Source organism: Lathyrus oleraceus, chromosome 2 (genome assembly GCF_024323335.1).
Source record: "Lathyrus oleraceus cultivar Zhongwan6 chromosome 2, CAAS_Psat_ZW6_1.0, whole genome shotgun sequence".
NCBI lineage: Eukaryota > Viridiplantae > Streptophyta > Magnoliopsida > Fabales > Fabaceae > Lathyrus > Lathyrus oleraceus.
The window spans coordinates 11556994-11572999 of NC_066580.1; positions in this window are offsets into that span (position 1 = coordinate 11556994).

The window sequence follows — 16006 nt, forward strand, 5'->3', positions numbered from 1 at the left end:
CATTCATGTGTTAACTTCACCAGACCGTATCCCCGGCAGAGGCGGATCATTTCTTTCAACATCAGCACAGCAAGTCTGCTACAGTTGCTCTTGACAGCATTCAGGATTGATACCCCCACAGAGGTTTATTTCCTCATTCCGTTAGTGAAAAGGAAAGCCTGTTTCTCCCCAGTGAGATCCCCTGCAAATGTTCAACCTTGCCCTGTCATCCTGTAAATGTCAAAACCCTGTTAGCACCCGCGTGTGTTGCTTCTTTGGTGTCGGTAAACACCATCTTTCGGTGATTTCCAGTCATGCGTAAGTGTCTGGTCTTCTTTGGTGTCGGTAAACACCATCTTTCGGTGATTTCCAGTCATGCGTAAGTGTCTGGTCTTCTTTGATGTCTGTAAACATCATCTTTCGATGTCTGTAAACGTCAAGTTTTCCCATTCATCTGTAAATGTCTGGTCATCATTTTTGGTGTCGGTAAACACCATTGTTTCGGTGTCTGTAAACATCGAGTCTTTTCTCCAGTCATCAGTAAATGTCTGGTCATTATTTTTGGTGTCGGTAAACACCATTGTTTCGGTGTCTGTAAACATCGAGTATTCTCTCCAGTCATCGGTAAATGTCTGGTCATCATTTTTGGTGTCGGTAAACGCCATTGTTTCGGTGTCGGTAAACATCGAGTTCTCCCCAGTCATCAGTAAATGTCTGGTCATCATTTTTGGTGTCGGTAAACACCATTGTTTCGGTGTCTGTAAACATCGAGTCTCACCCCAGTCATCGGTAAATGTCTGGTCATTTTTTGATGTCGGTAAACATCGAGTCTCACCCCAGTCATCGGTAAATGTCTGGTCATTTTTTTTGATGTCAGTAAACATCATCTTTCGATGTCGGTAAACATCGAGTCTTTTCTGCAGTCGTCGGTAAACGTCTGATAATCCCCAGCCGGAAATCCCCAGTAAAGTCATCGGTAAATGTCCTATCTGGTTTCCAGTTGCAAATATTTGTATCTCCCCAATAAATTTCTCATTCCCAGTCATCGGTAAATGTCTGGTCATTCTTTTGATATCGGTAAACATCATCTTTCGATGTCGATAAACATCGAGTCTCATCCCCAGTCATCGGTAAATGTCTGGTCATTCTTTGGATGTCGGTAAACATCATCTTTCGATGTCGGTAAACATCGAGTCTCATCCCAGTCATCGGTAAATGTCTGGTCATTCTTTTGATGTCGGTAAACATCATCTTTCGATGTCGGTAAACATCGAGTCTCATCCCCAGTCATCGGTAAATGTCTGGTCATTCTTTGGATGTCGGTAAACATCATCTTTCGATGTCGGTAAACATCGAGTCACATCCCAGTCATCGGTAAATGTCTGGTCATGCCTTGTTTCCTTGTTAACAAAATCAAGATCCCCAGAAGTCGTCGGTAAACGTCTTGTCTGATTACACCACAAAGATTTTGTTCCTCCCCAAGTGGAGATGCCATCGGTAAATGGCCCCGTTTTCTTCGATATCGGAAAATATCGGATCCCCAGTTGCAGTAGCCATCGGTAAATGGTCGAGTTGAAGTTGATATCGGTAAATGTCAAGTTTCTTTGAAGCCACCATCGGTAAATGGTCTTGCTTCCTTTTACATCAGATTTGTTTCCCAACAGCCATCGGTAAATGGTCTTGCTGAAGTTGATATCGGTAAATATCAAGTTTCCAGTTCCCAACCATCGGTAAACGGTTTTGTTTTTCTGAAGCTGTCATGCAGTTGTCATCGGTAAATGACGTGGTTCTTTTTGTATCATATCCAGCTGTGCAAATTCTACGGTTCTTTGGTATTCAATCCCTGTTTACCCTGAAAGTCTGACAACCGTTGCTCTCATCCATTCGGGTTCCCAGCTGATTGAATAGGGGCAGCTGTAGCACCTCAAATTTGCACCTATCATTATGCATACATTTTCATATTAGGTCATAGCATATCATGGTCCACCGCATAGCATTGCATTGCCTCTCTTGCCTCAAGTGCAAGCCAATCAAGGAATTAGGTCAAACTGATCAGGAGATCAGTCAGTCAAGCAAGCAAGCACAATTCTCAAGGAGCCAAGGCCCTAGGGTTTGTCCAACAAGTTCACATGACTTGGAGGTCCATTTGAAGTGTTAAAGTCAAGGGTTGAAGGCTCAGAGGTCATCAGTTCATGCACAGACAGTCAAAAGTCAAAGAAAGTCAACAGTCAGTCAAAGCAGTGGATGGTGACCATTCTTGTGGAATTTGGGCACCATGATCAATAATCAAGAGTTCATACAACTTGGGACATCATTTGAAGTCAAATTCTCAAGGAATTAGGGTTTGGAAGTCCTCAGTCAATGAGCAGACAGCCAGAAACCCTAAAAGTCAACTGTTGGTCAACTGTCCATTTAATCAGTGATTTGATGATTGGAATTGGTTTGTGAGAGCTCATTCATGTCCAAATAGGCCTCATATATCATGTCAAACACCATGATGGAAGAATTTGAAGCCAGATCAAAAATTTCCAAAAATGGAAACTGGACCTGTATCTGAAACCTGCCATAAATGGAAAGTCTTGATCCTCAAACTTACATCATGATACAAGCTTCAAATGAATTTTTGCCCAACATGAAAGTTGAAGATCTTGTTCTCCCATTTCCAAAAAGTCCAAGAACTCTTAATTCCCATGTGTGGTTGGCAAGTTATGATCGAATCGATTTCAGAAATTCTTGAACTTCAAAAGGCCATATCTCTCAAACCGTTTGGCCAATTTTGGTGGGGTTTTTTCCTACAAGTCACATTTGATCCCCTCTTTCCAAAAATATAAATTTCATGAGCCAAAACTTCACCAATCAAAATGGCATTTTTTGACCTATCTCATTTAAATGCAAGTTTGACCAATGTTTGACTTTTTGAAATAAACATTTTTCTAACATTTGGCCAATTGGAACAGCTCAGAAATATCATTTAAAATGTGTTTGCAAGCTCAAATTATGCAGTACATGAAGCCATTCGTTAACTTGTTTGAAATTTGGAAAAAAGGACAATTTCACCATGCCATCCATACTTGCATTTGAACCATGCTTTGTACTTCATCAAAACAGAAAATTAGCAGGTCATTTGCTGATTAGAACCACAATTTACAGCCAAAAAACCAGCAAAACAAGAGGCCATGTCCTAGTTGCTTAAGAATGGGCAAAAGTACATTTCATCCATACTTCCACAACAATGCCTTGTACTGTCCAGCAGAATTTTCCATGATTTGCTGTCATGAGAAGTCAGCAATAACAGGCACAAACCAAAAAGAAGAAACTTCATTCATTTTCATTCTCATTCTTGGCATTTGCAAACCCTGTCAAACACAAAGGACCTAAGCCTTGCATTGTGTTTTCAACATCCATCCCACCATTTTCTGTCATATTGCAAACACTAGAAGGAGCCATCCCATTGCAGCAGAAAATCAATCATCCTAAAGAACTTCACTCATAGAAAACCACTTTGGCCATTTTCCTAAAAAAGGGCTGTCAAAACTCCACAGTTCCAAGACATTGAAGCAACTTCTAACAGCAGCCTTGTTCATCAACTTTTCATCATTGCCAAACCTAACTAGCATCCATCCAACAGTAGATCAACCACAGAAATTCATTCTCTCAAACTTCACTTTTTATGCATTTTTCATTTTCTGTCAAGAGCTTCCAAAAGAACTTAGCCTGGCATTTGTTTTTTAACATCCATTCATCATTTCATGTCAACAATGAAGCCACAGCAGCCACGACCAGAATTCCCTCTCCTCTCCCAATTTGCATTTTTGCCAAAAGAGAATTTCTGTCAAGAACCTCAAACCACTCGAGCTAGCTCTCCTTCCTTCATCACTTAGTCAACCTTGTGAAGCATTTGGAATCATCAATCATCATCTGCACAGCCCTTTCCTTGTTCTGTTTTTTTCAAGCATCCAACCATGGTGAAAGGAGATTTGAAGAGTCCTAAGCACTGCTGAGCCAAGCAACCTCAAGTTTTCATCATCTCAAGGCATTGTGAACTTCTGTTTTGAGCTACATCCACCAGAACAACACTGTTTTCATTTTTCTTCAAAAACAAGTAAGTGATTCGACCTCAACCATTTGCCTTGCCATGATATGTTTATGAAAGGTCTTTGTATGCTGGTTTCAATGCAACTTGTATCATTCAAAATGATGGTCTTATGATGGAGAAATCTGGATTTCTTTTTTTTATGTACAAATATATTTCTGCTCGATTTGCCATGCTTGCATTGATTTGATGAGATTTGATGCTATATTCTTGCTGCCTGATGCTTACTGATGTTATTGCCATGGTTAATTTTAAGTTCTGGGCACTTTGATTTTTGCTCATGTTTAGATGTTGATGAAGATGATACCCTGTTGTTAAATCCTGCCCAGAAATTCGTATGAATTTATGTTTGGTTTGTGGCTGTTTTGATGTTGCATGAACATTGTTATATCATTGCCTTGATGTTTGCCATGCCATTCGAATGTTTGTTTGATGATTGAACATGATGAACATGAAGCCATGCTGCTGTTCTTTAAACCCTAGAACTATGCCCAGAAAATCCACATGAATTGTGTTTGTTATGTTTGGTTCATGGCTGTTTGATGTTGCATGATGTGTTTCAATGCCATACTGTTATGATTGCTTGGTCGAATCTGGTTTGATGTTGTTGATTACCATTGCCTTGCTGCATAAACCCTAGGGTTTTTGTTAAACCCAGAACTTTGAAGTTCATTGGCCCGAGCACTGTTCCATTGGCCATCAGCCAATGAGAACATTTCGTTCTCTCCCCCAAAACGCAGCGTTCCAATAAGTGACACGCTGAATTACAAAATTGCCACTGTTGACCCTTGTTTGACTCATTAAACCATGCTACTTGTTCATGTTTCATTCAATTATTCACTCAACTTGCAAAATTCATTTCTCTCTCAAATTAAATCCAAAAATCATGAAAATTGTTGCATCATCTTCACATGGATGTCTAGTATTTGATTATGATTTTTAATTAATTTTTCATTGGCTGGATTTTAATTGGTAATTGGTTTCCTAACATGTATGCACATTTGACACCCTTTGCCATTTCTTTTGTGAAATTGTCATGATGTATCCAATGAGCCTGAAATTTTTTGTGGTGAAACTAGACTCATTCACCTTTGTTTCCATATAAAGATTATGCATTTATCATATGTGGATTGAGAGCTTTGAATTTTTGAAGTTAGGTGTTACATTTGGTGTCACAACATGAATGTGCATTTTCATGATTTTTGTTAACATGCTTCCTTACGTCCAAATGACCCCAAATTTTGCATGATCCCTCCCTTACATGTCTAATTCATGTGTGATTTTTCCTGGAATTAATTGTGCTGTTTTCCATTTATTTGAGAATTTTCTTCCCTGCCTAGTCAAATGTTGACTTTTGGTGATACACATTGCCATATCCTTTAGGAAATTCTCATACCATATTGTATGATCATGAAATTTCATATGTGATAACTAGACATCTCAGGCTTTGCATTGGTGTTAATCTCATTCATTTCTCATCTGTTTTCAATTTGATATGATTTTTTGAAGTTGACCCATGTTTGTTGTCCTTCATTGTGCATACTTGAAATTATGTTGACTTCATGATTTTCATTGACTGCCTTCCTCTCATCCAAATGCTATGAAATTTGACATGCTTACCATGCTAGATGTTAGGATTGAGAGTGATTTATTTGATAATTTTTGAGATTGTTTGGGTTGACTTTTGATGCAAGTCATTCTGTTGACTTTTTTGTGCTTTCATTTGCCTTACTTTGACTTCAAATGTTCATGAAATGATAATAATGCATGATTTGAATGTGGGCCCAATTGTGATAGCTTCTTAAATGTTTGACCTTGACTTTGGTTGACTTTTCTTTGCTGTTTTAACTTTTTTTCTTTCATCCTTGACCCTAGGCTAGTCCTAGTGGTCTTTTGTACTTACAATTGAGTTAATGTTTCAGGTTAAGCACCAATGCCTCAAAGATCATTCAAACTTGTTTGAACTTGATTTGTTTATCATGTGCTAACCTTTGTTTTGTAGGTTTGACTCATGTGTTTGAGTCTTGCGCCTTGCACAGTTGACCATCTGTGTTGACTGTTTACCAATTCCTTTTGATTTAAACTTTTGAACTGTTTGCTGATTGTTTTGACTTTTTCAGGTACCTTAGTTGCTTAAGTTCTCTGAACTTGCTTTGCTTTGCTTTTTAGCAACTTGTTTGAGGTATAATCTCTTTTACTTCATGTAGTCTGGAGACCCGACCTGTTATTTGGCCGGGCAAACTGTCTGAAGTCCTCCTTAAGAGGCAATGTTTGTGTATGTTTAAATCTTGTCCTTGTATAGAGTCAAAGACCTCCTAAGTGAAGAGGCAATTGGTAGATCAAAGGGATAAGCAATCTATCCCCCACTATTCAGTGTGTCATCTGCTTTGCTCACACCACTGTGTTGATGCATTGCAGATACAAACCCAAGATCTTGTACAATTGTACAGTTGAGTCAGTTTTAAATGTGTAGAAGGGTTCCCACTTTCTGAACCCACACATTCTTGTCTTGAGCTCTCCCAGGCCAGGGATAAGAGCTGTGAGGTCTCATCCTCACTTCATCCTTTCATCTGCTTCACCTTAGCCCCTCAATGGCAAGGTTAAGAGCAACACTCACCCCATTCCAGAGGTTTGTTTGTTGAGGTTGATATGACCCCTTGACTAAAACCTAACCCTTGTTTGAGCCACTTGTTTGTGTATAGCGTGTGCTATCTGTGCTTGTAGGATTGTTTGACTTGCTTCCTGTGCAAGATAGGATTATTTGACTTGCTTCCTGTGCAAGATAGGATTGTTTGACTTGCTTCCTGTGCAAGTTAGGATTAGTTTAGACTTGCTTCCTGTGCAAGTTAGGTTTTGCTTGGCTTGCTTCCTGTGCAAGTTAAGTGTGTGTGTGGCTTGCTTCCTGTGCAAGCCATGCTTAGGATAGGCTGGCTCCCTATGCCAGTTAGCTAGAAACCTTAACTTAGGGATGATTTTGCATGATAACATCTAGGCTCGAGTCGTAGTCTCCCTAGTTGTGTCTCCCTCTGTTATCTGGTTAGGCTAGTCCTTTATCCCTCCGTAGGGGAACTACATCGCCCTGATCTTCATACCAGATGAAGTATGTAGGCAGGAGATTGAGCTGATCTCTCCGGGCGCCCTTTTTCCTTTTTGTGTGTGTTGTTTGACAGTTGCTAGGCTCGAGTGCCTGACTCCTTAGCAATTTGTTGTCTGTCTGTTTGAGTGTGTGCTTGACAGTTATAGGCTCGAGTCCCCGACTCTCTATTAACTTGTTGTGTTGTTGTGTGCTTGGAAGCTGATGTAAGACCATCGAGTGGCATTTGGGTTCCAGTGTGCGTGTGTTTGGTTCGGATGCTGATGTAAGTCCAGTGATTGGCAGTCGGGTTCCATGTTTGCCTTCTTGAGTGCGTTTTGATTCGGATGCTGATATAAGTCCAACGATTGGCATTCAGGCTCCACGTTTGCCTGTGTTTGTGTTTGTTTGTGTGCGTGTCAGCCGAGCTACGAATGCTCTGATTCTTCTCTCGTCCGAGAAGATACGTATGCATAGGATGCGATATCCTAGCGAGCATGTGTCGTTTCCCCAGTCCGAACTACTTCGACTCTGATGTCTATGCCTGATAGACTAAGTAGGCCCAGGATGCGACATCCTGCCGAGTCAGTCTCAGTCAGTCTCTTGCGTTTCTTTCAGCCAGTGTGTGTGAGTATTTGAGCAGTGTTTAGCAACCAATTTCCTTCCTTTTGTGCGCGGATCCCGTAGAGTACTACGGATGCGTAGGGGTGCTAATACCTTCCCTTCGCATAACCGACTCCTGAACCCATCCTCTTTGGTCGCGAGACCATGTTCTTTCCAGGTTTACTTCGAGCGTTTCCTTTCCCTCTTTTGGGATAAATAACGCACGGTGGCGGCTCTGTTGTGTTCTTCTTTTCCCGCCGGTTTTTCGCGCGATGCGACAACACCATCCCACTCTTTACCAGTTTTTGGACTTCATACTTCAGGGGGTAACAATTCTCAATATCATGACTGGGAGCTCCTTGGTGAAAGGCACAACGAAGTTCCGGTTTATACCACCATGGAAGTGGTTCAGGGATCTGAGGCGGGTTTCTTGGTTGCAAAAGGTTCTTAAGAACCAAAGATGGATACAGTTCAGCATAAGTCATATGAATCAGGTCGAAAGAGACCTTTTTCCTCTTAAAATTTTGTGGTTGTTGATGATTGTTGGTATTGTTGTTGTTGTAGGTGTTTGTTCGTTACGGTGGTGGTTGTTGACGTTGCTGTTAAATTGGTGTTGATTAATTGTTAGAAAATAGTGGAATTACAGATGATACTTGATGATGGTGTTGACGGGGTTGTTGACTTCTTCTTTCATGAGGCCTCCTCTGCCTCCCAACAGATACTACATTGGTCTCGTTCTCTTTCTTTTTGGCAAACCCATTGCCGTACTTCTTGCTGGACGAAACTTCCTCCCTAGATAACTGTCCCTCTCGGACACCTTCTTCTACTCTCATCTCCATGTTTACCATCTCGGTAAAATCACTGGGGGCACTGGCAATCATGCGCTCATAATAAAATGAGCTCAGGGTCTTGAGGAAAATCTTGGTCATCTCCTTTTCTTCCAAAGGAGGGGTAATATGAGCAGCAAGCTCTCTCCATGACTAAGCATATTCTTTAAACGTATCTTTATCCTTCTGGGACAATGACCTCAACTGGTCCCTATCAGGCACCATATCCACATTGTACTTGTACTTTTTCACAAATGCTTCACCCAAATCGTTGAACATGCGGATACTCGCACTATCCAAACCCATGTACCACCTCAGACCGACACCAGTCAGACTATCTTTGAAATAGTGAATCAGTAACTGATCATTATCAGTTTGCATCGACATCTTTCTAGCATACATGACGAGATGACTGAGTGGACAGGTATTCCCCTTATACTTTTCAAAGTCAGGGACTTTGAACTTCATCGGGATTTTCACATTTTGAACCAAGAAAAGTTCGGCAGCACACTTACCGAACAAATCTTTTCCCCTCAAGGTCTTCAATTCCTTTCGCAGCTCAAGGAATTGGTCTTTCATTTCATCCATCTTCTCATAAACATCTAGACCCTCAGACGGCTCAGAATGATAGATGGTGTCCTCAACGCGAGGGAAAGTGTGAACAACCGGTGGTGGCACAGACATGACCGGGCTAGATGTCAGCATGGAAGCAAAAGTAGGTGCAAAACCTTCAGGCATGAAATTGGGTGGCATTCCCTATGGGAATCCGGCAGGCATGGCAGGCGCAAAGTGAGCGGCAGTAGTTGGAATGGTAGAGGTAATAAGCTCTGAAATGACAGTCCTCTGAGGAGGAGGAGTTACAGACGTTGGAGAAGATTGGCTTTGAGCAGCTAACACTGACTCCATCATGGCAGTCAGACAGGCAATCTCGTCCTTCAAGTCTTTGTTCTCTTGCTCTAGATGTTCCATGATTCTTAAGTGATTGGCGCGAGTATTGTATCAATGAGTCAGCTTGACTGAAGCACAGAAGAAATACCAATAAGACATCTGGTGAAAGAGAAACCTGTTATGCAAATGATGCATGAAATACAATGCTTGATTGTTTTTATTTTTCAAGGAACTTACTATTTTATTTGCAAATATATATATATTTATAACAACAATTGCAACAAGTTGATATGACCATAAAAAATCTCTTTTATTTATATAATTGGAAGGATTACACAGAGTATAATTTCAGAAACCAAAAGTACAAGATACAAGAGAAAAAGAGACTAGTCATCCTAAGGATCCCTAACAACAATGTCAGAATATCGGGTTGCAGACGCGTACTTCCTTCGAATGCGTCGAATCTCGGAATCAAAGGAAGTTTTCATCTGAGTCTTCTCAAGGACAAGCTGATCAACAATCTTCTTCCAAGCGACGGAAGGCTAAGGAATACTAGAGGAAGATGAAACCTCTGGTTCTCTCTGTCTCTTCGCTACCCGGTCTTCTGGTAGACCTGCTGTTGTTGACGATGTTGTTGTTGTTGTTGTTGATGATGATGATGAACTTCTTTGAAAGCAGGTGCTATATGAGCCACCTGGTGTTGGTTAATGGCAAGACGCACATTCTTCCTCCTTACAGAGGGCCTTCTTTTAATGTGAGAGGACACATCATGAGTCTCTCCCTCTTTCTTCCTAGCAAAGCCTCCATACTTCTTTGCTGAGGAACCATCATCTTTGGATAACCGTCCTTCACGGACCCCTTCTTCCAATCGCATCCCCATATTCACCATTTCGGTGAAGTCTGAGGGAGCGCTGGCAATCATTCTTTCATAATAGAAAGAGATCAAAGTCTTCAAGAAGATCTTTGTCATCTCTTTCTCTTCCAGGGGTGGCACTATCTGAGTTGCCAGTTCTCGCCATCTCTGGGCGTACTCCTTGAAGGTCTCCTTGTCCTTCTACGACATCGCCCTCAATTGGCCCCTGTCCGGAGCCATATCCACATTATATTTATACTGCTTGACAAATTCCTCGCCTAAATCGTTGAAAGAGCGGATGCTTGCACTCTCCAGCCCCATGTACCACCGGAGCGCAGCACCTGTCAGGCTATTTTAAAAGTAGTGGGTCAGTAGTTGATCATTGTCGGTCTGTGTTGACATCTTGTGAGCATACATCACAAGATGCCTCAGCGGGCATGTGTTTCCCTTGTACTTCTCAAAGTCAGACACTTTGAATTTAACAGGGATTTTCACGTTTGGCACTAGGCACAACTCAGCAGCACTTTTACCAAAGAGGTCCTTACCCCTCAAAGTCTTCAGTTCCTTGCGCATCTCAAGGAATTGATCTTTCATTTCTTCCATCATTTCATAAACATCCAGACCCTCAGACGGCTCGAAATGATAGATGGTGTCTTTAACACGGGGTAAGGTATGCACAACGGGAGGTGGCACAGATAGGACCGGGCTAGATGTCGGCATGGAAGCGAGAGTAGGAGCAAAACCCTCTGGTACAAAATTAGCAGGCATTCCCCAAGGGAACCCGGCTGGCATAGTCGGAGTGAAGTGGGCTGTTGCGGCAGGCACTGTTGACGTTGCCACCTCAGATATGACAGTCCTCGCGGGAGGAGTTGCAGGAGTTGGTGAAGCTTGGCTTTGGGCGGCCAGAACTGACTCCATCATGGCAGTCAGCCTAGCGATCTCTTCTTTCAAGTCCCTGTTCTCTTGCTCTAAATGATCCGTTATCCTTGGATGATTGGCTCTGGTATTATACCGGTGCGTCAGCTTGTCTTCAAAATAAATGAAGAGCAAAGAGTTAGACCACTGATCAAGAGCTCAGAATAAAACCTGCTTATACATATGATGCATGCAATGTTTGTGCATATGATTTGCTTTTATTAGAGGAACTTTATAGAGATCTATTTGCAAATATTTGAAAATATTTAACTTTTACGACATATATGGAATACTCATAGCAATAATATTTGGAAATTTTTTACACCAAAGAAGTAATACAGTTTTGGTAACCAAATACAATACAAGAGAAAAGGAGAATGAACATCCTATGGAGCCCTAGAAACAATTGTCCAAAGCCCTCGAGATCGGAAGATAAGCTGCACGAAGCCTCTTCACCTCTCTCTCATAAGCTGCTTCGATATCGGCCTTCTCCTTGGCAAGCTGATCATACTTCCTCTTCCAGAACCGAGATGAATGAGGAAGAAGAGAAGTAACCATATCATCAGGCTCATCAATAACCTGATGCTCTAGAAATTCTATCATTGCATCCTTATCTTTGAGCTGCTGAAGAAGTTCCTCTCGCTCACGAACCCATGCATGCGACCGGTCTTCATCTCTCAACTCCTCTACCTCTTGGTTAGGGAGGGTTGAAGGCCCAACCATAACCATAGGGGTAGGTCTCGGATAGTCGTACGGCATGCGGTAATCGAGAGCTCTCTTCCTCACCCAAGCGGTGTAGGGTTCCAAAGCAATACAATTCTTCGGACCAAGGTCATTCCTTCCCTTCTTATGAACTTTGCGCCAGGCGCAGACCATCCTATCCTTTAGGTTTTGGGGATATTTACCCTCTTGAAAGAATAAGTCTTCCAACGAAATGTTGTTAGGTTTATCCTTTAAGGGGAACCCAAGCTGACGGCGAGCTAAAGCAGGGTTGTCGTTAATTCCACCACATGTACCAAGAAGAGGCACATTGGAGAACTCACCACAAGAGTCAACAATCTTAACGCCATCATAAACACGATTATACCAAGAGATATCATCATTAGTGAGAGACATAAGTCTCGCAGACCACCGTAGACATCCCTTGTTCTCCTTGAAGGCAAGCGTCTGAGGCAAGTGCAAAATAAACCACTTGTACAACAGAGGCAGACATCACACAATGGATCCACCACCCTTTGCATTCCTCATATGCAAAGAGAAATAAGTGGTCACCCAACAGAGTCAGAACCGGATTAAGAGAAGAGAAAATCCTAATAGCGTTCATATCCACAAAATTGTCGATGTTAGGAAATAACACTAGCCCATAGATGAGTAGTACAAATATGGCTTCGAAGGCATCCTCACTCATGGCCTTCCCAAAAATGGTAGCTTGGGTAATGAGAAAAACATATGGGAGACCTTGAATTCCACCTTTGGTAGTCATATGAGCAACAATATCAGATACATCTATGTGAAGCATATCAGCAATCTCTTGAGAAGACAAAATCTTCTCCAAACCACTGAATGGAATCTGATCAAGAATAGGTACACCCACATGATAGGCATACTCCTCAAGTGTAGGCAAAAGCTGGAAACCTGGAAAAGTGAAGCACTGATACAGAGGATCGTAGAACTACACCAACACACTCATCAGACCTTCATCCACCTTGGTAGAAAGAATAGACAGAAGCTTCCCATGGCGAGCTTTGAACTCCAAGGGCTCTAATACATAAGATGTCAAACTCCTTAACTCTTTCAAGTCGGGTTGTCTGAAACTGTACTTCTTCGTATTCCTTCTTTGCTTATCCATGTCTGAAAATTTGCAAATAGACCTCTTAAATTCCTTGAAATTTTTTCATTATTGATGATATGGATGCAAATGAATGCATGAATGCATGGATGCAACAATCACACTCAAGGATCAAGCAAGTCACGCCACACAAAGGTCACGAGATGGATTAAGTCATCGTCAATATCAATCATCCATTTTGGTGGATTATGGTTTACACCTTATCAACACCCAAGTTCCATTGATATTGAGGATATACGAGAACGGATCAACCGCGAATCAAGGGTTTGTTGAGAGTCACGAGCATGGAGTCTCGGTTAAGAACCACCCAATGGGAGTGTACTATGGTTAAACCTGACACTCATGTTCTAAAAAGGTCCCAATAGTCATCATCTCATCTATCGGATATTATCGGATAAAACGACTACTCGTATTCCAAAAATATTCTCAATAGGGACTCTTATGAGTGTAGTATCGCATAACAATCGTATCAAATCTTGCACTTGAACGACTTTCGCACTACATCCTAAAATAGGCCAAGATGGGCTAGGTATCTAAGGTCCTTGGCTTCTAAGGTTTATATTGGAAAGAGTAATCCCTAACCATGACTACTCATGTGACATTATTGATCCCAACAAGACCTCCACCAAGTGAATGGGCTTGCAAGTCAACTTGCTAAGGAATAACTCCACACAAGTCAACAAGACTATGTCATTCTCCTATCATAAGTGCACTCGAGTTCAGGTATAGAACTCATCTCACAAGAAACCACCAAGCATACAAGCAATTAATATATCAAGCAATTCATACATTACAAACAATACAGTCATCCCAAATTTGCACAAAAATATGTCACCAATAAATATAACCAAACAACACATATAAGCAAAAAGTAGGCTAAACCCACTAGGAAGTTTGTCCCCAGCAGAGTCGCCACTTTTCTGTAGCGGGGTTTTCGTTACCTTTAGGTTTATTGACTAACCCAAAAGTAAACATACAATTTGAGTCGCCACCACACTTTTATTTGTCCAAAGAAAAGGCTAAAAAGCGAACAAAAGCCAAGTAAGAAGTTTTATCAAATCAAAAACTAATAAAAATGTCAGAGATCTAGGTAAGGGGGTTGGTTATGAAATGGGAAGGTTTTACGCACCCAAAACATCCTTAGTACTCTAAGGGAACCTCTTTTTGCCAATATGTGTTGTAGGTTGGTATTTATGAAAATATGTGCAAAAGATTGGAGGGATGAGAAGAGAATAGATTATATTTACAAATTTGTTGTTTGAATGGGAGCACCCATTGCCTACGTACCATCACAAAGGTAGGATCAAAACCTCGTAGTTCGGGGTAAAAATCTCAAAAATTGGTGAATTGATTTGATCAAAAGCCTTAAGGTCTTTTGTCATCAAAGGGAGAAAACTCAACCTAAACCAACAATCCACCATGTGAGGAGAGCTTCAACATACTAGTGAGGGGTTAACCCTATAATAAGTATGGAAGACTTATAATCCAATCACTAAGAATGAGGTGAGATTTACATCAACCACTATGATAACTCAAACCTATGACTAATGTTTATGAAAAAGTTTTAACAAATGGCCATTGGAACCACAAAACAACTTGAAATGGGTTATATTTACAAGTTAGACTTATTTACAAAAATGAAGTCAAAGTTGGATTAAGATTTATTCACAATGAGTATTGATGAAAATGGTTTTGAAAAGTCAAAGGCATAAGGCCTAGGTCCTAATTTGAAACATTGTCAAAGTTTGAAGCAAAAGATTTTGGCTTGGGTTAGAGTGAGGAGAAGAAGAGAATGGCTAGTCCTAAAGCATACAAAGATAAGAGGGAGAAGATAAAACCCTTGGAGTTCCTTTTCTTGAAATCATAGAGATGATTCAAGATGCTCCTTTCCTTTGGGCTTAAGCAAACAATCAAGCAATCAAACAAATTTAGACTCAAGCTCCTAGGATCTCCATTTGGCTTGTCTCTCTTAACTTGGCTATTCATGACAATGGTCCTCTTTGCTATCTCAAGATGGAATCCCTATCACACAAGAGCAAACATCAAAAAGTTCATAACACAATAATGGGAATGGATAAAGAATAGGTTTTGGAAAGGAAATCCTTTAAAGTCAACTTTGAGATTTAGCATTCTAAAGGCATGAGGCCTAGTTGCTCTTCAACAAGTTTAGCATTCTAAAGGCATGAGGCCTAGTTGCTGTTGAACTCCTTTAAGCATAGGTATGTCCTAATTCTAAGTCCTTTCTCCTTTTTGCATTTGGTTCACACAAACAAGAACAAAACTAACAAAAGACAACAATATCTTTATATACAATAATGAGCTCAAATGAGCAAAAGGAAAATGACATAAACATAAAATATGTGCTCAAGTGAGCAAAATGAAAAGAAATATCAATAAATGAGCAAGAAAGTAAATTGCATTAAATGTAAAGGGCAAGAAATTAAATGCTCAGATTAAAGTTAGTAATTAATGTAGTTATGTTAGTTTGTCATAAGGCAATTTAGTGCTATGTTAAACAATCGTAAGTGGACTAATGTAGTAGTCACACCTATCTGAGGTCGGTCAATAAAACTATAGGCAAATAAACACAAGTTAGAGATCATGACTAGTAAGCCAAGCTCCTAAAACTTGCCATGCCAAAACAAAAGGGGAAGGGCCTTGTATGGACTTTAGGTTTTTTGCTTGACCAAGAAGCAACCTATCTTGGACACAAAACAACTCACCTGATCATGGATCAAGTTGAGTTTGGTTTGGATCAAAGAAGGTTAAACCTCTCATTTGTCAAGACCAACCATAAGACATTAACTCATTGGAAATTAGAAAAAGAAATGGGATGAAGATGAAATGGATGAAAAGATAATTCAAGTGTCAAACACAAATGATCAAATATGAATCAAATCATCATCAATCAATGCAAAACAGAAAA